The following is a 26353-nucleotide window of genomic DNA, read 5'->3' on the forward strand; positions in this document are numbered from 1 at the left end:
CAGGTTCAAAAGGCAGGATCTGCCCTTGACAAAGCTGAACTGGGTAGGATCTAGTGTCTGTAGGTCCCCAATGTCATTGTTTATGAGCTCCATGATGATTCTCTCCATAGCCTTGCAGACTAAGCTAGTCAGGCTTATGGGACGATAGTTTCCAGGGTCCGTAGAGGCTCCACCTTTGTGGAGTGGGACCACTGTTGCTGTACGCCATTCTGTGGGCACATATCCTGTAGTGAGGCTGAGATTGTATAGTTGTTTTATTTGAGGGATTAATTCCTCTTGTAGTCCATGTAGGATGCAACCTGGGATGCCATCTGGTCCCATGTAAGCAGTGTTTTTAGCTTTGGAGAGGGCAGCCTTTACCTGAGCATCTGAGATGTTTGGGAGGCAGCCCTCTGCCGGGATAGATACTTGCTCTTTTGTGGGGGAGGGGGTGGAGAAGTTTGCACTGAACCTGTCTGCCAGGATATTGGCGATGTCTGTGGGTTCAGTGTATTTTTTGTCGTTTAGAATCAACTCAGAACAAGTCTGGGAGTTGCATCCCAGGTTTCTAACATAACTGAAAAAAGCCTTATGATTGTCTTTGGTGTCCTATGCAATTTTTCTCTCGAAGCTGGCCTTGGAGGATTTTATGAGGGATCGTAATTTTTTGCTAGTACTGATCAGAGATGCCTTCCCTATTAGGGATTTTGCTCTATCATGTAGTAGCTTCCTCCTTCTGTTGTACAGTTTATTTATGGCAGGGGTTCACCAGACTGGATACCTGCCTTTGGATGATTGGGTCTTGGTTTTGTTTGGGATAGCATGATCCATGCAATCCTGGAGATGTCTGTAGAATGCATTTATATAGGATTCTGCAGTTTGGGCTGTAGTTTCCACTGGCCCTGGGGCCTTGAAGGATTCCACTTCAGTTATGAGAAGTGAGAAGTTCGCTTTTGAGAAGTTTTTCACTGTGGTTTTCTGGGCTGGGGGTGGGGTCGGGATGTGGACATCCAGTGAAATTAATTTATGGTCTGATCTTACCAATGAGGGATATACTTCTGGTGTGGAGCATAGAGTCCCCATGTTGGTAATGATCAGGTCTAGTATGTTGTCCCCTCTTGTGGGAGTGGTGACTAGTTGTTCCATAGCATTTGAGTTTATAATTTCCAGGAATCTTTGGGCTAAGGTGCTGGGGCTTGAGTAGTGCTTCCAGTTAATGTTTGGGTAGTTGAAGTCGCCCAGTATAATGGTGTTCAGAGAGATCTTCATGTTCTTCAATGTTTTCAGGAAAGCCGAATGGGATTCCTGACTTTGAGAGGGTGGTCTGCAGGATGCTATAAACTGAAAAGCAGTCTTGCCCACTGTTAGTTGCACATGGATGGTCTCCAATACTTCGCGCAATGCCACTAACCTGGAGGTGTGGATATCCTTGATAAATATGGAAACTCTCCCTCCTTTTGTGGTTTGGTCCGGGTTTTGGGGCCGAAAAGCATGATATGAGGTATAGCCTGGTAGTGCTGGGGTGCTCTCTGGAGCCTTGAACCAGGTTTCTGTCACTGCACAGATATCGATGTTCTCCATACTGAGGAGAGCTTCGAGTGCATGCATCTTGAGGTTTAGACTTCTGGCGTTTAGCAGCATTACCCTTAGTTTCTTGTTCCTTGTGCTGTCTATGGGGGTGGGTTTGACTTTTGAGCCTTGCCTAAAAAAGGCACTATGGGGGTGGCAAGAGCCTTTGCCAATATCCAAAAGCCCAGTGGTCACAGGTGCAAGCCATCCCTAGCGAAGCAATGTGGCTTGTCGAGCATGTCATCCCAGGCTGACAGACACTGGATCCCCTTTGAATGACACCAACATTTTAGCCAATTGTTAAAATCGATCATTTTGTCTTTGTACTGTGGCATCATTCTAGGTGAGGGTAAGATGCTGCTCAAGATCAGGGTCATACCAGCCTGGGCTATATGATCAGACAGCTCCTCTATGTCTCTTTTCATGTAGTCCAGGGAGGTACGTCTCACGTCATTCACACCAGCATGTACAATGACCAAGTCATATTTGTATTTGCTTTGGAGTGACCTGAGTGCTTGCGTTATGTGTCGGATCCTAGCACCCAACAGGCAGCTCACTGTGACCTTCTCTTTATTCAGCCTGGTGAGCAGGACGTCAGTGTGTCTGACAATAGAGTCACCTATAACAAGAGTATCAGGTGTGTTATTCAGCCTTAAGGGCTGTGGCTGCTTGGCACACTGACTTTGTGGGTTATGTGTTGTGTGTGTTTTGTTTTGAGGTAGCATTTGCTTGGATGTCTGCTTTGGAGGTCTCTGTTGCTTAGGTAGATTTTTATTTAGAGCCTCGAGTATGTTTTTGTGTATTTATGTGTTTGGTTCGCTGATGTGGTGGGACTATGTGATACTGGAATTGTGTTGTGTGAGGTTACCTTCTCCTCCTGACTGGTTACACCAGTTTTGAGATGAGAGAGCTCAGCCTCCATTTTGGCTAAATAGTTGCATCTCTCACATATATTTGAACCTGTTTGGAGGAGGAGAGGGTTGTCCGTGTACATGAGACAGTTGTAACATTGCCTCAAAATTCCCTGATTCACCAGCTGGACTGGAGAGGAAACCATTGACTGACCTTTGGACATGCTAGAGTAATAGGGAAACTGAATTTAAGACGGACCAATAGAGGACAGGGTAATCGTCGAGAGTATAAGAGTAAGTAGTGCTTATGGTTTAATAGTGCTAACTTGTAGGATTACTTAATTGGACCAGTGAAGGGCCTTAGAATGAGAATATGGTGTTTAAATTGAGAGATAGAACAGTTCTAAGGGAAAAAGTGAAGAGCAGACTTTGTGGAGCCAGGAATAGTTTAAACCCAATTAGGTGGCGCTACCCGCTGTTGCGCTATGCTGGTTAGAGAGGATTGTTTTTTTGTCTTTCATTACTGCAAGTTTTGCCTGATTACGAAGTTGTTTGACTTGTGGTCCTCTGTGTGAAAGCAACTGCTCATAGCCTCCTCTGCTTTTTTCTTACACATGAATTTTGTTCAGGCCACCACAGGATTAAAAGGTTATAAAAATGCTATAAGATGCACCTCAGAGCAATTATAACCATATGGCTGCTGGGGGTCTGGTGGATCCCAGAACCCTGGCTTAGTTAACTTATTTCCTGTATAATTATTTCTGTGCTATTGAGGCTAGGTAAGATGTATTGAAAGAATGGAAGGAAAAATAAACTTGAACAGCAACAGTGAATTTCTTTTCTTAATCACAGTTTTTGCTCAAGCCATTATTGAATGAAAAAAATATGTATATAAAAAATAAACTTCAGACTGTAGAGAAGACCATGGCTTCTTTAAAAACTGAAGAGTAAAGCAAAATGTGAGGAAAAGGTAAAAAAAAAATAATGTGCATGGTGTGGGGAATCTAGAATGGGGAGCAAGAGGTAGTACTGGAAGATGTGTAGGGGTGGTGTCATGGAGACCTTTGGCTAGACCAGCATTTCACCTTAGACCAGTCCTATACATAGGGTTGTTGTAATGTATCATCATTGCAAATAAATGCCAGTTATTGTCTGTGTTCCTCTCTGAAATGGGCCAATGTTGTGTGATACACAGGCCTTTCAAATTATGAGTATTGTAGCTATAGGTCCATATGTACATTACTACTCCTAAAACTCCATTGAGTAAACTAAAAGGTTGCTTAGAAGTGGTAGCACTGAAGGGTGATACTTTGACTGAAAGTGTGTGGGGGCCCCCAAAATGAAACTTGCTGGTGTCCCCAAAATGCTAACACAGGTTCTGAGAGCTATCCACTTACTCACAGCATAAATGTAGAACTGTAGCCAGAATTTGCTGATTTTGGACTGTCATAACACCAAGGGTAGGCAACAGCAACACAATAACGTTGTACAGCCAATTGTACTTAAATGTGTCAAGAAGACACATTGGTGAAGTGGAGAGCTATGTATGAATTGTGATATTTTTGTGAGACAGGTGTCCATTTTTAATTTTTTTTTCTTTCAAAGAGAGATTAATGTTGGGGAAGGTGCTTAGGAATGTGAGGGTCAGGTAGGAAGGTTAGGTGAGGAAACTTGTGCAGACACAGGGCAAACTAGGTAGACAAGGATGGTGATGGACACACAGGGTCTGGGGACACCATGATTGGAGATAGGTAACAGGCATCAGATGTACATCCACATCAAGTTTGAGAACAGTGAGACTCTAGTTCTCACCCTCAGAACAGTCATCACTGTCGCCTGTCTCAGTTTCCTGCATCAGTGTTCAATATGACATCATCTTGGCAATGTGATAAAGCACCTCTTCTACACAGAAGATTCAGGCACAGAGTACCCTTTCCATAATACCCTCCAGCAGGCCTGTCAGCTCCTTGTGGGTGACAAAATCACCTCCTCCACTACTACTACTACTCCCAGAAAATACCAGTGCACCAGCTGTCAAGGCAGAGCTACCTGATGCAGATAGAGCATGTAATGTAGGGTTGTGGAGACAGTGTTGGTAGCTTGAGACCCTGAAGTGCTGGGTGTTGGTGTAGCAACCTGTGGATGGCTGGTGGGCCAATCTGCAGTGGTCCACCTACCTTTCTGTGCTGCATGTCAGGTTTTATGTGCAAAAATGTATGACAGAACATTTTTTAGATATGTAAAATATCCCCCACCACAAAAAAAAAAATGAGAGAAAATGCATGGGGTGAGACAAAAAAGAGAGAGAGAATTAGATCCATGGCATGACACCTGGCTTTATTTTATCAATACATAACACATTTATGATTATCCAGTGTGTACACCTTTGCCACAACCAGGTATGATGGGAAGGTTTTACTCGGTTGTACCATTAATCAACTGCACTCCTCTAATATCATAAATACCACTATTTATTACAGTATTGTCACAATTGTAGCTGCTTTATATTTTTGTGGACCATGGCGATTGCATATATAAATGTTCAGCTTTAGTAACTGTCATATGCCAAAATTTTAAAAATCTTGTATTAATGATTCAGTCATTCATTCTTGCCTTGATTCCCATATAATTCAGTGAGGGGTCATAGGGGAGACAGTCTATCCTGGGACTCACTATATAGAAGGCACAGATGTTCAGACAGAGAGGCAGAAAGACACACACAGAATGTAGAACACTTATAATAATAATTTTTATGCAGTACTGTACTGGATATTAACTCTTTGTTATATATAACAAACAAAACAAAATAACTACTCCGCTATCATTGTCTATGACTCAGGAAAGAATGCAGCTTTTTTATTATGTTGTCCTTTATCTTTGAGGTGGACTGGCTGAAAATAAAATATAACATTTTTTTATAACGATGCAATTTTCAAAAAGCCCTAATCATCTTCTCCAAAAATGAAAAAAAGACATTGCTTGTGGGTCAGCTCTGAAAAGGAAAGGTGTTTTCAGTGGAACTATCTGGTTAACGTATGTGTGCATACAAGTAGCAGTACCCAGTTTCATTTCATTGCAGCTTCAGACAAAATTGTATTTACTCTAACAGCACTATTCTTTCTTCAATAAAATGGTCCTCACTCTAGCTATAATATCCATAATTCTCTAAAACCGTTGTGTACTAGCTTTACATTTTTGCAGAAAGTTTTAAAACTATGCAATCATGGTTGGAAAAAAAAGTATGGCATGTAAGATATTTTACTATTTTTTACTCTTTAGCTGCCAAGATATGACTGATAATGCAATTTCCAGTTAAAAACAATTTGGAGCTGCCAGCATTTCTGACAATGCAAGCATAGAAGAAGCAGCAGATATGACACCACTGAGTAATAAATTAAAAGTTACGTGGTATCACGAAACATTTGAAGTGCTAAACCCTGGGGCAGTTAAACATTTAGGAGTTCATGCCCATCATATTACAGCATTTTTAAAATATTTTCAAGAAAAGTTAAAGGTACGGGGTGTTTACAGTGTTTCCCTCAGTTCTGTGGTTTGCTGCTGCTTTGCCTTCTGAAGTCTATATAGTTTGTGTTCATTTTTAAAGTCTGAATAAAAGTCTGATTTCTTAGATTTTCTTGCACCAAAATTAGCAAAAAAAAAATTTGTAAGGTTTGGGTTACATCATGGAATCTGAAAAAATAATATGTCAAGGATAAAATGTATGAACTTTATTTAAAAAGGGAGATTTACGTATTTAAAATACTTAGTAAATTCTGGTTCAGATTCATGACTACCAGTTCATCACACTAAGCTTGTGTGTACAACAAGCAGTGATAACCAAGCGGTTTGCGATACAGGAAACAGCAGTGCATATCGTGGTTGGCTGCAAAATATGGGCTAGTAGCTGCATATGCTTATGATAACAAAAACAGCCAAGGATCATACCAATGAAGCAAATCGTGGTGAAGTCATTCAGGAATGTGTAAAATTAGTGTGAACGCACTGTGGTAGCTTTAGCTCTGAATTCCAACACATGCTGGAATGCTACAGCAAAACTCTGGAAAATGTTTGGAGTTGCCACAACCATTACAAAACTGTATGTGCAACAGGTTCTCATACAAGATGCTTCTGTTGCCAGAACTTGGCATAGAGAGCATAGGGTGTTCAAACCATGTCTGACTACAATGGACCACATAAAATAAAAATAATGGAGTGCTGCAGGGTAGACAAGGGCAGAGATACTTTTCAGGAAATAGCGGACATCTGCTAATCACACCTGAGGCCTCATGGTAATCACGGAAAGCCCATCACTGTAGAAACTAAGGTATGTGTAGCTTTATGTCTGTTATCTACAAGGACTTTTCAGTGACCACAGGGGACACAGTGGGGATTTCACACACCCCTGCCTAAAGAAAATTCCATCAGTTCTTCAGTGCAGTGCTGCAACATGTGGAGAGCATATCTGGCTTCCTCATATCCTACAGGAGAGAGCTACTACCATACGCAAAATTTTTTATGCCATAGTCCATTTCCTTGAGGTACCGGGGATCATAGACTACACTCACATTGAAATCAAAGCCTCACTTGGTTGAAGTGGGAAGGAGGTCCATAAACAAAAAAAGATTATTACTCCATCAACAGCCAGGTGGTTTGTAATGCACAAGGTCACATCTATGATGTGAGTACAGGTCATTCTGGCAGTTTCCATGACTCCCAAATATGCCAGACCAGTGACCTGTACCTAAGATTTTTGAGGGATGACTTTCCACAAGGACATCTAGTTGGGAATGCAGGATACATCCTTAAACCTTAGCTCATGACTGCTGTGAAAAACCCACACAACCCAGTGAGTAAGGTTATAACACTGCACACTCAAAGACTAAAGATATCATTGAGCATGTATTTGAGCTGTTCAAATCATGATTCCATTATCTAGATACATCTAGAGATGCCCCACAATATGACCCCACCACCTCTGCCAAAATACTGTCTGTTTATCTGTACAATTTTACATAACATTATACTCAGAAAGCAATTGCAACAAAGTTCTCCAGGACAGGTACCACAGTTCCCAGCACCTCAGGAAGGGCCAGCAGATACAGATGAGGGGTCAGATGAGTAATCTGCAGCTGGTAATGATCATGAGACAGAGGCATGCACAATATGCCATGGCACTGGCTAAGAGGCAGCAAATAGCACACATACTCACCAATTAACACAAAAAATGAGCTAAACACATACAAACAGTATTTGTTTATCCATACAGTGGTTGGCTACTCTGAGTATCAGACAGAGGCAAACCCAGAATATTACATAGCCTAGTATGAACCTATGAACCTATATTAATTTAAAATGGGTGGCAAAAGCCAAACACACTCTGGCTAGGCTTATAAATGCCCTAGGGCAGATAGCCTAGTATGAACCTATGAACCTATGAACATTCTCAGCAGCAATAATAAAAGTTAGCGATGAACCTGTAATGAACAGATAATGCTTATCTATATTAATGTATTGTACTTCAGTAAAATCCAACACAGATCATCTATGCAGAAGTGTTATAAGTACTATTACTGATATATGGAGCAAATACAGAACAAACCACCTATTATGCAGTCAAATGGAATGCATATATTTTGCTTGCATCAAGCATAAGCAGCCTCATATCAAACATTCCCACAGGGGATAGGGCAATGTCAGCATCATCTACAGAGGTAGATGATAATGCATCTCTATGCAAACTTTTGACATCAAATTAAAAGAGAATTAATTAACATAGAAATGACAAATTACAATCTAACAATAGAAAGAAAAGGGGTATTGACAAAAACATGCATTGCTCGCTTGCTCACTATTGGGCATCACACATAAGCAGTGCAAGTCAGCATCATCTGTAGAAGGCGCTCAGTAAGTTATGCTACATAATTAATACTACTGAAGTACTACTACTGCTACTATTACTACCATTCCTACTACAGTTACTGCTACTCCTACTACTGTTACTACTATTATGGCTACTGCTACTGGTACTGCTACTACTAATATTACTACTGCTATTACTACTGCTACTGGTATTACTGTTACTGCTATTGCTACCACTACTACCTACTATTGCTACTGGAACTACTACTACTAATATTACTACTACTACTGCTACTACTATGGTTACTACTATTTACTACCGTTATTGCTACTTCTACTGCTATTACTGCTACTACTATAGTTACTACTACCTACTACTGCTGTTACTGCTACCACTACTGCTGCTACTGATTCTGCTAAAGCTATTATTACTGCTACTGCTAATACTACAACTATGACCACAACTGCTAATAAAACTATCAATGTTAAGCAGGATAAACAAAATTGAAAATTATTACATATCCTGATGAAAACATGACATTTGACTAAACAAGTATATATTAACTGTGTATCAGACAAAGGAAACCATAAATCACAGAAGTAGGCAAAGGGCAGGGCAGAGTCATCACTATTTGCTTAGTGTGTGGGGGGATTACAGGAAGACAAGCCTGATATTTATTACCAATGTGGGTTTTCTGCCTTTAATTGATTCTTATTAAAGTTTGATTGATTAACTGGGGAGGGCATATAAAAGGCTGGGTGTCGTGTGCACATTGTTCTGATGAAGTCTCTTTAGTGGAGAGGAAAGCACTCAACTCGAATAAAGTGGTTGTCTCATTTGGATTATTTTTCTTTTTGCTGGCTTTTGGATTTATTGTTTTTCTCTACCTTTATAGACAAGCCTGATACAAAAGAAGTGTGTGTGTGTATGTGTGTGTGTGTGTGTGTGTGTGTGTGTGTGTGTGTGTGTGTGTGTGTGTGTGTGTGTGTGTGTGTGTGAGATAAGAAGTCAGAGTAAGTATGCACTATCAGGGCCAATATTTCCAGATGTAAAGAAGTCAGATTTGAATAACTTGATCAATGTGAGGTGTACTGTATGTGGGCCTGCAGGAGCATAGCCAGAGAAGATGTGCTAGTACCACTCCCTGGCATACTGGACAGGTGTGAGTCATGCATGGTAGAGGATCCATTTCATCATTTCTGCCCCTGGAAATACGTCAGTCAGGAGTTGCACTGGTAGTTCCACGACCTGGCTAAAAGACACGATGCTTTCTGAACATGAACAGTGTCTGCTGGATGAGCTATATCATGACTACACCCATGTTCACAACCATGTGTCCAATCATGTGGAAGTGTTACCATTTCAGGAACAGGATCTGGAATACACATGGCTACAACAGCTACCACTCTTCCTCATGGATGCTGCCCCTCACCAGCAGACATTCAACAACAGACACTGCATGGTTCCAGTGCATCATTCATCTAGTCCAACAACTCACTCACATGCTTAAGACAGTCTCATATGTCAGAATGCATGGCATGCAGTACTCTGAGTATTTCTTCTGAAGCCCTGGTGGAACTTGCTTGTGCCTCCACAACAGCCCTGCTCATACATTGAGTAGCAGATACTGACACACCAAAATCAGGGGGAGAGCAGTAAGCATACCTTTTCTGACTATCTCTGTGAGCACTCCTGTGTTATACTTTACCCTCACAAAGGCTAGGGTGGGATTCCAGCAGATCTGGCAACTGGGGTTACCACTCTAACCTGCTCAACCATGTCCCCATCAACCTGTCCACTCTCAGATGGCTCTGTGTCATGGGTATACATGGGTACAATGACTGTGTTCACACTGTGGGGATAGAATGTGGGAGCCACAACCCCCATGTCAGACATACCCTCTGCAACCTGAGAAGGTGCCTGTTCATCATCACCATCATTGTCATAGGCTACCCATCCTTTAATATCAGGTGGAGGAAGGTCCACAGTCCTGGTGCTGGTCTTACCTGCGAATACAGCAAAAAAAAAGCAGACTTGGCTCTGTCAGTAACCTTTTTAATCTTATTGGTCTTCCTATATCTAAAACTAGGGAAATCATGGTTCTGGCTACCCATAAAACTTAACATTATCAACCACCTGCCACTAGATATGGTCACAGTACAATTTGTCTGCTAAATGAGGATTTCATAGCTGTTCTCCATGGAAAAGGAGGGTCTGGACTATGACCTCATTCTCAACATATGTATGTGACTTCTCTGCTAAATGAATATTTAGGAGCTGTTCCCCATTGAAAAGGAGGTCCTGGACTATAAACTTGTTCCCAACATCTGTGAACGGAGGTTTCCATGGAGCTGACCCCTTTTTTGGAATTTGCGAATTGCATCCCTGTTGTGATAGAAATAAAACATGTATATCAGACACAACAACTCACCAGGGAATGGGGGATTACAGGCTGATCTAATTCAGGGAAGCAATTACACATTATGCTTACATCACCATTTACGTTCATACAAAACAGCTCTGAATATATCAATGCAAACCTTGTAATATCCCCATAAGCCCCTTCACACAAAGAGATAAATGAATGACTACAGAAGTGAGTAAACTGACAAGCTGCTGTACATCAGTCATGTCTGAACATCCTTAGGAATGTTGCCCAACCCCCATGAAATATAAATAAAGGATAACTGCAATAAGAAATGTCTGTATGTTCATTACAAAAACACAACTTTGCAAGGTTAGAGAGCAGTCATTGCAAATAAAAGAATTCAAAATGCAAACTTGTAAGCAGAACTTGATAGGGCGGCACAGTGATGCAGTGGTTAACATTGTCACCTCACAGCAAGAGGTTCTCCGGTTCGATTCTCGGCTGGGGTGCTTTCTGTGTGGAGTTTGCATGTTCTCCCTGTGTTCGCGTGGGTTTCCTCCGGGTACTCCGGTTTCCTCCCACATTCCAAAGACATGTATCTGGAGCATTTCTCCCCGGACATCTGCTGAAAACAGGCTCTGTGGAACTAGTCAGACTTTCCCGGTCAACAAATGATAAATAAATAAACTTGTAAACACTTCAGACAGGTTTCCAAAATTATCACAAATCCAGCAGTTTGATTGTCAGCAACAGTTTTATTTGGCAGCACTTGGGAAACCAAGCAGTCCTTCCTAACATGATAGAAGTTCCATAGCTCCAGGTTATGCTTATATAGTGTAGAGTAACCTCCCTGTGCACATTAAATATGTTAATTAGATCTCAAGTCATTATCATTCCTGAGTCTCTCCTTCTGTTTGATATGCTGGCAGGTAAATATGGTATTAGTACAGTACAGTTTTGTACCTACCATAAATGTAGATATTTGAGTGCTCATACAGCTGCAGTCATTACAGATGGGTTATCCTGCCATCAGGCGGGTCCTCGGTCGGCCAAATTCCAAAGTCTAGGTCCGGCGTCGGTTGTCGTCACTTCTTCCCTGACATCAGTGTGGCAGGGGTATAAAAGAGGCAGCCGACGCCATTTTCTTCAGTTTTTCTTGCCCCAGATGTCAGGTGCCCCCAGAAGGAAGGCAAAACATAATGTTATGCAAACATGCAATATAGATAAATCCAAAAAACAGTAGTTGCAAGCAAATACACCATAAAAGAATACCCCAAATAGGTTGTATGATAAAGGTGTTTGCCATAAGGCCTGTCCTAAGAGGGGACGGAGGGGGGGGTAACCTGGACTGCAGCTGTATGAGCACTCGAACATCTACATTTATGGTAGGTACAAAACTGTACTATGTTCATCGTGCATACAGCTGCAGTCATAACAGATGGGAAGAATCCCAAAGCTAAGTAAGGGTGGAAGGCACTAAGAGGAACTAGGAGGGGCGAGGATGCCCTGCAGGACTGCTGTGGCAAAGCCCACTCTAGATTTTGAGTATAGTGGAAGGTGGTAGTGCTTGGAGAAAGTGTGCACTGAACTCCAAGTAGCTGCTTCCAAAATGTCCTTGGTAGGGACCCCCCTGAGGAAAGCTGCAGAGGTAGCTGTGGCCCTGGTGGAGTGGGATCTGATGTATGCAGGCACAGATTTTCCATGAAATGAATAACAAAAGCGAATGCAGTGGGCTATCCATTTTGAAATTGTCTGTTTGGAAATAGTCTTTCCTTGAGCACCTGTAGCATAGGACACAAAGAGTTGCTCAGATTTCCTGAATGGCTTTGTTCTGTCCAAGTAATAACAAAGTTGTCTGTGAATGTCCAAGGAATATAGTAGTCTCTCCCCTTTGTTCTGTGGGTTTGGATAAAAGGTAGGTAAGTGGATAGTCTGATTCAAAGCTACACTGGATACTACCTTTGGCATGAAGGTAGGGTTGGTTCGTAAGGGAACTCTGTCCTGATGGAAAATGATGAATGGTTGCACAGCCGTGAGGGCCTGCAGTTCCGAAACCCTGCATGCTGAGGTGATAGCCAGAAGGAAGGCTGTTTTCCATGACAAGTATTGTAGCTCTGTTGAAGAAGCCGGCTCAAAGGGAGGCAGGGTCAGCTTTTACAATACGAAGTTGAGGTCCCAAGCTGGAACTGGTGGTTTCCTTGGGGGTTTTATATTTTTTGCCCCTCTGAGGAACTGCCTTAATAGAGGATGTGAGAATAAAGGAGGGTCTGTGTTGTATTGTGCAGAAATGGCTGAAGCGTGGATCTTGATGGAGGAGAAGGAAAGGCCACTGCTTAACATCTCAGCTAGGTACTGTAAAATGTGAGGTATATTTATTACCCAAGCATTCTGGCCCTTTGCTTGATTCCAGGAACAAAATCGTTTCTATTTGGTGGAGTAGGCTTTTCTAGTAGAAGGTCTTCTGGCCTCCAAGATGACATGCTGCACCTCCTTGGAGAGGAGAGTCGGTTGGGAAATTAAGGTATTCTCCATGCAGCTAGATTTAGGGTTTGGAGCTGGCTGTAAAGGGTTTTGTAGTTGTGCTGGGACAACAGAAGAGGGACTAGAGGTAGGATCCATGGTGGGGAGTGTGTCAGGCTCTTTAGGAGTGGATACCAGTGTTGTCGTGGCCAGTCTGAAGCAATGAGAATCATCTGTGGCCTCTCTGCTCTGGCTTTTAATAGAACTTTGGTCAGTAGAGGAAGAGGCGGGAAGGCATAGACTGTCAATGTTGTCCAATTGAAAGAGAGTGCGTCCACTTTCCAGGCCTGTGGATAATAAGTCCTTGAACAAAAATTTTTCAACTGGTAATTTCTGTGGGTAGCAAATAGATCTATGTCTGGCTGTCCCCATGCCTGAGTTATCTTTGAGAAAACTTGAGGATGCAACTTCCATTCGTGTGGATCTGTCATATTTCTGCTTAGGTTGTCTGCCAGTGTGTTTTCCTTCCCTGGCAGGAATTGTGCCTGTAGTTGAATTTGCAATTCCAGTGCTGTGTTCCATAGGGTCATAGCTTGCCTGCACAGGGGGTATGAATGAGTTCCCCCCTGTTTGTTTATGTACCACATGACTGTGGTGTTGTCTGTCCTTATCAATAGCTGGCCTGGATGCAGTAGGTCTTTGAAGGTCATAAGAGCATTTTGCACAGCTAGCATCTCCTTTTGGTTGATGTGTAGGTGCTACTCTTTTTGGGGCCATTTTCCCTGAATGCACTGATCTGCCATGTGTGCTCCCCAGGCGTAGTCTGAGGCATCCGTTGTGATGATTTGAGTTGCTTGAGGTACACAGAAAGGGAGACCTGTGTTTCTTTGGCATGCTTGAGCCCACCACAAAAATTCCTTTTGAAGGCATGGAATGAGTGGTATAATTGTTTCCAAGCTGTGGCTGTGTTGAGACCATAAGTTTTTTAGGTACCATTGTAGTTTCCTCATATGCAGCTTTGCACATGGGATTAGTAGGATGCAAGATGCCATGAATCCCAGAGCCTGCAGGACTTTCCTTGCAGTTAGTCTGGTGAAAGTTGCCATTTTGCTGAAGTATTGAGACAGTTGCCCTTGTTTGTCTGGCGTGAGGTAGGCTATCTGGGTGGTTGTATTTAAGCTGGCACCCAGGAAAATTATCTGTAGAGAAGGTATTAGTTTTGATTTCTTTTTGTTCACTGTGTATCCCAGGAAGTTTAACAATTTTATTATAAAAGCCAGATGCTGCAATAGAATGTCCTTGCTGTCCGCTTGGATCAGGCAGTCGTCCAGATATGGGTAGATTTGTATTCCTTGTAGTCTGCAGAAGGCAATTACTGATGCCAGGCATTTCGTAAACACTCTGGGCGCAGTAGACAAGCCAAAGGGCAATGCAGAGAATTGGTAATGGGTTGAACCTGCAAGAAATCTGAGGTATCTTCTGCAATCTTGTCTGATAGGGACATGCAGGTATGCCTCCTTGAGGTCCAATGTTACCAGCCAAGACTCCTTGCACAGCATGGGAAGAAGCTGCTGTAATGTGAGCATCTTGAATTTTGGCACCTGTAGGTATGTGTTTAGGATGGATAGGTCTAAGATAGGTCTCCAATCTTTGTCTTTCCTTGGTACCAGGAATAGTCTGGAATAAAAACCTTGACCTTGTTCTTTGCAGGTACCTCTTGAATCGCTTTCATATCCATGAGAGCGGAAATTTGTCTTTGTGCCTCTGCCCTTTGATTTTGTGGCAGGTTTGGCATGCCTCTCATTTTTGGAAGGGTGTGAAAGTGGAACCTGTAGCCTCTGTCTATAATGTCCAGAATCCATTTGTCTTTTGTAACAATATGCCAGTTTTTTGAAAATAATGCCAGTTTTCCGCCCAAAGGTGCTGCCATTAAAGCTTTGCTTGGCAGGCATAGGGGGAAGTCATTGTGTCTGTTTTCTAAATTACTGTGATCTATCTTCTCCACCTCTTGGGATTGGTGCTTGCCACTGTCTAGCTCTGTAAGATCCTTGAGGTTGTCCTCTACCCCTTGTGCGTCTGTATCTGCCCCTTAGAGGTCCGTCCGTGGCTGGAAAGGACCAATTTTTTGAAGGCCAGTTTCTGCTGAAGTGTGGAGGTTGTACCTGTAGGAAATCTTTCACTGTTTGCATAGATTTCGCTTTTTCCTCCATTTTCTTTAGCACCTCCTCAGCTTTAACACCAAACAATACATCTTTTTGAAGTGATGCATCTAATAACTTTGCTTTGACATGATCTGGTAAGGTTTGCTCTTTGAGCCAAGCATGTCTACGTATAACAGACCCCGTGACAGCAGCTCTACATGAGGCCTCTAAAGCATCAAAACCACACTGCAAGGTATGTTTACCCACTTGCTCTGCACCATGTAACAAATCCTGCAACTCTTTCAAATCTGGTTGTTCTGTTTGTGTCATTTTGCTTTTCAACTGAGATAACAAAAACTGTTGGTACTTTAACATATGGAATTGACAGTTTAATGCTCTCATGGTTAAAGTGGCAGATGTATACACCTTTTTACCCCACCTTTCTAATGCTCTGGAATCTCTCTGAAGGTAAAGGGTTTTTAGCAGTAGAGGCCTTTATTCCCTTGGGACCCTGTTAGGGTTGCCAGATTTCTTTGTGGCTAAAACCGGACTAAGGTCACGCCCCTTGCATCACCCATAACTCCACCCATCCCCACCCCCTCTCCCACACATGCCCCACCCCCTTTGTGACATCACGGTGATATCAGATGATGGGAACACCCACTTTCTGTTCTGGATGCCTGCTTTCAGCTGATTTACTATGCTTTTCTGTAAAAAAGCATAGTAAATCAGCCAATTTAACAAACACTGACAGTCTGTTTCCTTTTGTAAAACAGAATACTGAACTTTGTACAGTGTTTTCCTGACTACCAGAGACTTGAATAAATGATTTGTGGATAGTAGTCCAGAAAAAAAACGGATAGGTGGCAACAGGGATGATTTCCAATTTACCACCTGTTGGTCAAAGTTATGGGAAGCTTGTTCCAGTGCATGGGGACCCTCTGAGACACATTTGTGTCTCATCAACATGGCCTATTTATGTCACAAGCAAAATTTAAATCCTTGGATCTACTCATACACAACACAAGGCAAAGCTGTGTCACTTATTTTAAATAAATTACTCTGATCTGAGCTTATGGCAAACTGATAAACCTTTCTTTGTTTATTTGTATTTCTTCACCATTAAATAAGTAAGCAGCTGTTTTATTTACTTCTGCAATGATTACAGATATTAAAATAAAATGCACAAACACCGATAGCCATTTTCTAAACAAAACAGTCCCACAATGAAAATAGACTTAGCACAAGCACTAAACTTCTCTGCCATTGAAGCTCACATTCATTAAAACAGTATTAAAACCCAGATTCAAATAAAATGCATCTGGCCAGTGGAGAATAAAGTTTACCTTTGGGCTGTTTTCAAATTATAGTCTCTTTGAACACATTTTTATGGCCATGCAGGCATATATGTGTTCTTTGATCCACCTTCATGACTGTAGTTCCTTGTATAATAAAGCACCACCTGTTAGAGTGTGTTTTAAAGTTGTAGTTTTGAACATAAGCAATGAAGCAAAGTGTATGACCCAGTAATGACGAAACTGCATTTACTGCCAATCTGACATCAATGCTACAGCACTGCTGCCAAAGGAAATAATTTTGGAATGCCCGTAAATCAGTGGGCATAACATTTAACTCATAATGGATTCACAATGGGAGGGTCAACATTTCATTCTAGTGAATGCTAACAAGTTATGCAAAATACTTGGAAAAGTATTTTGCAGCAGGTTAGCAAACAAAATTGCAAAGACAGGGAGTGCTGTAGCATAACTTATTGTAATTATCTACTCAGAAATCAGTGTACTCCCTGTTTTTGCAATTTATTTGCTAACCTATACGTATGTGTGTGTGTGTGTGTGTGTGTGTGTGTGTGTGTGTGTGTGTGTGTGTGTATACATGTACACAGAGGCAATGACAGAGAGAGAGACAGATGTACAGACAAACACACATGCGCACACCAAGAACTCAAACACTGTCCAAAAACTTCTTAAAAAGTTGTCTGATTTTCATCTACACAAACCCCAGCTGCTATTAAACACACATTTTTAATTTATTTTATTTTTCAGATAGTGGCCATGTGTTTAGGAGAACTATCTGGGGATGGCAGGCTTGATCTATACACATATGCTAGTGGTTTGCAGGCAGCTCACATCTAGATAAAAAAAAATATGCAAATTACTTGATCCTTCTTTCTCTCTCTACACTTAATAATGCTTAGAGACTAAAGATCCAAGTTAGCACTAAGCAGCAGCAGGTAAATAATAAGAATATGGGGATGTCCATGGCTGATCCATAGGCTTACTAAACGTATGCGCTATTAACTTCAATACAACTTAATAAACGATCTGCATAAATATCTGCATTCAAACATAGCTTTTTTAAAATCTACAACCTTGATTCACTTTGTTCCAAACAGGTTCTCGTAAATATCTGCTGAAGTGTACTTTGGAAATGACTAAATGTATGGTTATACAATTATTTACGCCTGTATTTAATGACAGACAAGGCTGGCTAATGACCCTAAATTATCTATTAGCACGTGTAATCCAAAGTTCCACCGTTTTCAAGTTTCAACTAACACTTGAGTTTAATGTTTGGGAGTTGATGCCTTCTCAAAGAAAAACAGAGCCATCAAAGTTAAAGGAGCAATACATAGGTCTCAACCTTCCATTTCCAAAATGAGGGACACACTAGCACTCACTATGTGGAAGAAATGGGCAAAATGTGATACCCATACTAACTAACAACTTACTACCAACTCCATTAAAAAAGTCATAGGATAATATTTTGTTTTACTTATAAAATAAGATTTTTTTCATAAATGAATATAATTAATTTTTATTTACCACATAGAAGATATCAGTTGAAAAATTCCCACCGAATGTGTTGCAAACCCTTTCAATGTGGAACTGAGGAACATGAACTTTTTAAGACCCTGAATGAGGTACGTACCGTGCACTCCTCATAATGAGACTCGTATTCCTAGCCAGAGTATGCACATTGTGTGTTAAATCGTACCCAGTAAATGAACAGATCTAACTATTCTGACTTGATATCTAAACTAAACTGGAATTTACCAGTGATAATGTTTGTCAAACCAATCTGTAATACTTCTGTCTATAAAAATATACAGCTATTGAAAACATTTTTATAGCAAATATAAATGTACCACTATAAATATTAAACCACTCCATGGTGCAGAGAGATGGAATCTTGATTGTGGTGTAGGAGACCCAAGGTCACTTAGTAAATTCAGTCCTTGAGGAGTCAGCTAGGGGTGGGAGGAAATGTAATTTTTGTAAAAATGCCTCTCCTGTAGAGTCATTTTAGGGATTTACCAGAAGGGTAGTCATCCATGGTGAAGATCAAAGGATTCAGGTCTTAAAAGAACAAATGGTAATATGTACATCTGCACCTATACCACTGCATGATAGACTGGAAGACAGGACATAATGGAAGGGTATACAATTAAAAAATATTTATCTAAATCATCTGCAGATGACAGCTCACCTCTGTCCAGATCTCAGCTCAGATGACATTGTGGCTTTGTCCAATATGTGTAGGAGTGAATAGGTCAATAGGGTGAGAGGAGCCTGATGTGGGGAGGGAAAAAATAGTAAATATGAATGACCATAGCACTGAGAAAATGTGCTAGATAGGGGGGCTTGGGGGAAGGTGGAAACCTGTTTTTTTTCTTTTTAATGAAATGTTTTTTGCAACATTTATCAACATGCAGTTCAACATAAACACATATGATAAACGCGGCATGTATTCCAGATGATTATAGTGCATTAGTTTTGACATGCAATTCCCACAGAGACATGCAAGAGTTACATTACTAATTAATATTAAATACAAATTGAATCCGGATTACTAATAATCTGTCATTAGGCTGTTCTTTCAAGCTCGCACACTGCAATTTTTAATCTAACCTGAACTTACTATTTTGGCTAATAATACCTCAATCAAGAAGTACATCTGTATGAGATGCCCATATTTACCATCGGCATTATGTTATTTATGTTACTGTGTTCTCTTCCTTATTACTCAGAAACCACAGCAGCCATCTTGTCATACATTTTGCTTCTTACCTTCTGACATATTTTCCATTTTCTTTCATCTGTTTCATGATGTTAACCATGTCCTGAAATGCTGGGGTAACCTTAGATTTCCATGGTCTAGTGATGGCTTTTTCAGATACCAACATAAGTGAAAATAAACATAATCTATTATTTGAAGACAATGAAATAGTTTGGCCATAAACCAACAAAATTAAAGACTTCAAAATCTAGACCAGCTGAGAAAAATCATCATCTAAAGAGCATCTGAATTTGTTCTTGGAAAAGCCATAAGACTGTATAGTTCCCAAATATATTACATAATCACCACTCCATTTTTCCCCTGAGGCACACTTCCTGCAGGTGTCATATACTTGTCTAGGTATAAACGTTATTTCTGGAGGCGCTTCCAAACACAAAATGTTTGAATTTCCTTCACAGTGTCACGTGCTTTAAAAAATGTAACCACCTTCACATAGTGCTTGGTAACCTCTATCGTGGTTGTCGTGGGCAATTCTGTCCACATAACTGCTGTTTCTGCTTTTAGTTCCTTAAGATCGTTATATTATGCACTACTGCTCAGGGAGGTTGAGGAACATATCTTCTTTCTGCTCAGCTCCAGAGCTCTAGTATGCTGCCGGACAATGTCCTCTACCACCTGGCTGCTCTGCTGCCACATGGACATAGTTAGCCCCCTCTTCAGGGTCACGGAACTGCTAGCTTAATATTTGGCGTGAGTGAGTGAGTCTGACTGCAAATTAGAATAACTTCCTTCCACGGCCCACGCTGGTGTGGTGTTGTAAGCATGCATGATTCTCCTTAAAGGAGAAGACGGCACTAATACCACCACAATCGCAATCAACGGTACCTGGCTACCTGCTGCAGCTGTAAAAGTGGGAGGTCGCTCGCTCACGGCACAAAAAACCGGACTTCATATGTCCGGTTTCGAATAATATTTGTAACCGGACAATTTGTAAAAAAAACGGACAGTCTGGTCAAAAAACGGACAGCTGGCAACCCTAGACCCTGTGAAATGGTTTCTGGGTCAGCAGTATGGCTTTTATAAAGGAACTGGTGGGAATCAGGGACCCGGTAATACCTGTCTGGTTTAACAGGGGCTGGAGGTAAAGAATCTGGATTAAGGCTGGCTTCTGCGTACACATCATCCAAAATATCTAAAACAGGAGGGATAGCCAGGGGCCTATGCTGGGGTAGCAGTAGAAATTCCCTGAGCCTTTTCTTGGAATCTGAGTAATCTTGGCCTTCCCAGTGAAAGTGTTCCCTCAATGTATGCAGGGTTTCCCCAAAAGAGTGGTCCTCAGGGGGGGAGACTGAGGGAATAGACTCCTCAGCATCAGAGTCTTCGAAAGGGGAATAGGTATAATCCTGGTCCTCAGAATGTTCTGAGGTAATAGAAGCCTGGTCTGAGGAAGGATAGTCTTCCTCCAATCTGGGTCTTTTGTCAGAGGGGGGTTGAGAACCCCTGATGAGAGTTATCAAATCCTCAGCCATTATAAGCATCTGCTTTTTAGGCATGGGGCCTTGAGAGGAGGTCTGAGGACCCTGTTTTTTAGTTTTCATGGCTGATTTAGATTTAGTGAAGGATTTAATAGAGAAAGTGGAAGGCCTGAAGATGCCTTCAGAAATGGCAGGCCTGACTAAATTTTGAGTTTCCCCGCCAAGAGTGGCATCAGTATCTGCAGTAGGAATGAAGACTGAGGAGCCTGCGACCTCGGGTACTGAAGTCACCGGTAAAATAGTTTCATCAGTATTCAGGGGCTGCGTAGGCACCTCGCTGAGAACCGGAGAACCGGTAGTCGGCCTAAGCGTGGTCTCAGTACTCAGTGCGGACCTCGGATGTCGGTCCTTATCTTTGCATCTTTTGCTTAAAACTGGTGTCAGTGTATCCGACGACATGATATAATTACATTTTTTGCCAAAATAATGAAGGGCGAACTGCTAGCGTTTGTTGAACCTAGCACAAAAACGGCAGGCCAAGACGTTGTGGTCTGGGCCTAAGCAAGGTATACAGAAAGAGTGGAAATCCTTATGCGGTATTTGCTTCCCACAAGAAATGCAATTATTAACTTTGTCTGACATCGGTCTGAGGCAAGAAAAGTTTCCCCAACGGGGTACTTAGCTTTAAAGAAGACTTCGGCTGAAATACTTTCGTAAATCTCAGGAGCTGGCCGACCGGCACTTGCGAACTGCTTCTGCTTCAGGCACCGCGCGGCAAGAAAGACTGAAGAAAATGGCGTCGGCTGCCTCTTTTATACCCCTGCCACACTGACGTCAGGGAAGAAGTGACGACAACCGACACCAGACCTAGACTTTGGAATTCGGCCGACCGAGGACCCGCCTGATGGCAGGATAACCCATCTGTAATTACTGCAGCTGTATGCACGATGAACATCCACACAGTGCAATGCACATGCCTGATTAGCACAGTAGCAGATATTTAAACCTTTGGCTATTTGTGCCCTGCAGGTATGACACACTTCATGTTAAATTACTTGCTTTACACTCCTGCTAATGAGATGTACACTTGCAGAGGGTGTATCAGAGAGACATGTCTTAGTGAGAAGGTTTCATGTATATTTATATACTTAGGAGAAAACCTTGACACACACATTAACTAACATTTTGTAAGAAGATATGTGCTTGTGACAACATAAAAAGACACATTATACTCATGGTAATATGTAAGAGATTCATGATACAAAGGTATTATAATGAAGTAATACATACAAATGGAAATTAGAAACTCTTCTCACACAGTCCGCTATTTGTAACTTCCCATGCTTTACTATCCTCACTTCTGCAATGATCACATTCACATAAAATTGCACTGTAACGGTACAAAAGACTATGCGATGATATGGGTGTAGCACAGACTGAATGTAAATGTCAGAAATAACAATGCTGAGCATGTGCTTAACTTTCTCTAACTTTATTTGTACATGTTCACATGGCAAAAGCAGTTTAACATATCAGTGTTTCATTGTAATGCCACAGATGCTGGGTTCAGATCTGGTGATGGTGTTATCTCTGTGAAAGCAGGGATCATTACTATTAACATTTTATTTGTGTAAGGCCAAAAATGTGAGAAATCAACACTCAGATTTATAAATTATTTTTTTTTTTTTGGCTTCATCTTTTGCTCAACAGTTGACATTGCATGTCTGGGCCCATCAAAATTGCCCTTCACTTAATAACAGTTCACTTCATATGGCAAAAACTCAAAATTTAATATTGCATGTGTAAAATACTTTGTTGTGATTCACACAAATTAGTGTGGTAGAGATGTAGCTTAGTCAGAAGTTTGGGCATTACTGGATTCAAACATGCATCTGCTACGCAACTTTCTCAATGGTGTACCTTGTTAATGAAGTGTGTTCTGAATAGCAACACAAGCAATGTGGGCATTGAATACACTTTAAGGATAGTTCACCTTTATGCAACATAATACATGTGTAATCCATGTTTTTTTGCACTTTAAGCTGAACTACAAATGCAATTTAAAAGGTGAATCTTGCAATATAATAATATACTATGGCTGATAAACAAGAGAAATATGCTCTGTGTCACCAGAAATACTCATATCACTAATTCTGTCAAAAACACACTTCTATTTGCATGCTATGAGAAATAGTAAATGTTGAAAAGAAGTACTAGTAACATCAGCAATATAATGAATTAGGGGAATATGAAGAGCACAGCACTGGCTTTTAAAAATGTATGAACCTGACTTCAGTGGAATATATGTTGCATTATTCCAAGTGTACATTGTAGTAATATATGCTGTGCAAAACATTACCTCCTGTAAACTCTGTACAGCCCCTAACTCAATATGTCTTATAACATAAATGCATATGGATGTCACTGAAAACAGCAGGTTATCACACAAAGTCAACAATTCTGAAATTGTTTCTTTTTCTTTGATACAGAGTTGGTGAGGAGCATTATCAGAAAGCAGGGATGACTGTAGGGAACTGGCACTTCAAGTCCTATGGCAGAAACTTAGAAAATAATTAAGCATGAGCCAAGACTTTGCCATTGGCCATGCAAATAAGCTTGGCTTTGGCATGCATCAGCTTGCATTGAAGATATTAATAAAATCAATGGAATGGAAACTTTCCACAGGAATACAAATTTACCAAAAATATTAATCCAATAAAGGAAAACCTCTAAGTGCAACAGTTACAGGATTGTCAGAAGTAGTTCGATATCCAGTCCTCTTCAAAATGATATACCTCAGCTTACATCCCTGAAATGTCAGTTTCTCTGTGGTGTTAATCGTTAATGCAAGAAATTGAGAAGTTTGTGTTTCTTTTTGTTATGGGTTTATTCCAAGGTATTATCACTCAGAATTATTAACTTTTTATAAGCCACCAATGCCTTGTGTATTACCAAAACAAAAATTACATAAGGACAATACTGAATGACAACATCCTGGAGATTTATATGTCATATTTGCTTTTCACAATGTTCATGCTATGAATGTTATCAACCACCCCACATTACATGCCCAGAGGTGACAATATCTCATATGAAATGTAACCAGCATTTGTTGGAGTCACTGTGAAGTATTGGTATATATATATATATATATATATATATATATATATATATATATATATATATATATATATATATATATATATCTGCACAAACTGTCAAGTGCTACTGTCATGCTTCTCAACTAAAGTAGACATTGAAAAAAATAATACATGTATTTCATTCCAGCCCATTTCTGCAGTTTCTGTCACACATGTGCAGTTATCTAGCTTGTCTGTCATTGTGTACAAGATGGTACACTTGAGATCTGAATTGGAAGTCACTTCCTTGCCATTTTTCCACAGGTGTTGGAGAAGACATGGCAGGTGATGGTGTGGTTAGAGATTCAAGGATAGCACAGTGCTGTTGTGAGGAGGACTCCAAAAATTTTGTTGGGTTCCTTGTTAAACATTACTGCCAAGACTTCTGCAGGTTACTATACATACCTCTGAACCTGGAAACATAAAAAATCTGGACAAAGGCCGATGAAAAATAGGTACAAATTTGTAGGCTGATTAACATAAAATTTGCATTCATAATTATGTAACCCTGCCCACTCCAATGGAATTGTAGGATACCAACTTTCAAATGCAAACTGTACATCTGACAACCAAAATATGGCCACAGCCCAAACACTGTAGTAAATGGTTACCATTTTTCTTTTGAAATGTGTAGCAATGATGTTCACTGGTTAGGGAAATGATGATGAACCTTAGGATTTTGTTTTTGGTGACTTGCAGCATGTGGGTTTTGTGGTAAACGTAGGGCATTTAATGGTAGGCAATATTCTTATCTTAGTAAAAGAATATTATAGTTTGCTAGGACCTCCAAAAGTCATTCTCCATGGCCTACTGATCAGTGGTGTAGCTAGAGTCTGTGCCACCCGGGGGTGTCTTTGAGTTTGCCACCCTCCCCCTCACAAAATCATGGTTGAATGGGGCCCCATACACTGCCCTCCCCCTGCAGCCATTCCAATGTCCCTTTACTTGGCTATTTCTCCCCATTTACCATAAACATTATAATGTGCATACTGCTTTATTTCTAGAATGATTATTGAGATTTCATTTAAAGCTTTTAACTTGCATTTTACAGCACAAACAGTAATAGACATATGCTAAACAAAGTAATACAGTCTCACAATGAAAATAGACTTAGCATTAAAACTTCTCTGTCCTTGAAACTCACATTCATTGAAACAGCATTGAAACCCACATTCAAAGAAAATGCATCTGGCCAGTGACAGATAAAGATTACCTTTGGGCTATTTTCAGATCATAGACCCCTTGCACATGAAGCATGCATGTGTTCTTTGATACACCTTCTATATATCTATATATATATATATATATATATATATATATATATATATATATATATATATATATATATATGTATATAGTGTGGGTAATGCTAAATTTACCCACGGTTGGCGTGGTTTGGTCCCGAGGTCGAAGCCCGAGGGACCAAACAAAGCCACCCGTGGTAAGATTTAGCATTCCCCACACCCAGGCGTGGGTTATTGCTATTATACCATGACATTATTTAAGAAAAGAAACTATTACTTTTCTTAAATAATGGCATAGTATAATGCCTATTTACTGCCCTTCCGCAGATGTCTGGTATCCGCGGCAGTTCTGATGTACTGCGCCGCAGTACATCAGAGTTGTATAGCAAAAACGGAGAAAGCAAGATCTCCGTTGCTTTTTATGTCTCACTATGTTAAATGAGTTTAACATAGCGAGACAGTTTTAAAATAAGCAACGGACATCTCCGTTGCTTATTTTAAAACTGTCTCGCTATGTTAAACTCATTTAACATAGCGTTACACAAAAAAAAGCAACGGAGATCTTTCTTTCTCCATTGTTTTAAACACTGTCTGGCTATGTTAAATGGGTTTAACATAGCGAGACAGCTTTAAAATAAGCAACGGAGATCTCCGTTGCTTATTTTAAGCTGTCTCGCCATGTTAAACCCATTTAACATAGCGAGACAGTGTTTAAAACGAAGTTATACTAATGGAAAAAAGTCCGGGCGACCGGACCTTTTTCCATTAGTATAACTCGATTTACAACGGGCACGCTGGCCAATCAGCGTGCACGTTTTGGGGGGGTCATGGTATAATATTTATCATTTTCTGACTAGGTTAGGCTCACTAGGCTAGTAGCCTCTTTTCTAGTGATTTGGTATTTTGCATAAACCAGCTTTGCTATAGTCATACTGTTAGCATAATGTACGTAAAATTGAGATTTAATGTAACGGTGGATGTGACAAATCAAAATTTTAATGTGAGAATATTCATTGTTTGGGATATATGACAATTACATGAAGTTTATATTTTTCTGCTGTCTATCCACCCACACTATTTTTTGTGCATTTATAATATTTGGACTATTATTCCTACTGCAACATGACTATCAGCATCTGGAGCTTCATCGACCAGCTGGGCTCTGACCACCAACCCTCCACAGGTGGCTGCAGCGACACCATCATAAGCGGCAGAGGCACCCAACACA

This window comes from Protopterus annectens, chromosome 2.part2 (assembly GCF_019279795.1).
Source record: "Protopterus annectens isolate FY-2018-M chromosome 2.part2, PAN1.0, whole genome shotgun sequence".
Taxonomy (NCBI): domain Eukaryota; kingdom Metazoa; phylum Chordata; order Ceratodontiformes; family Protopteridae; genus Protopterus; species Protopterus annectens.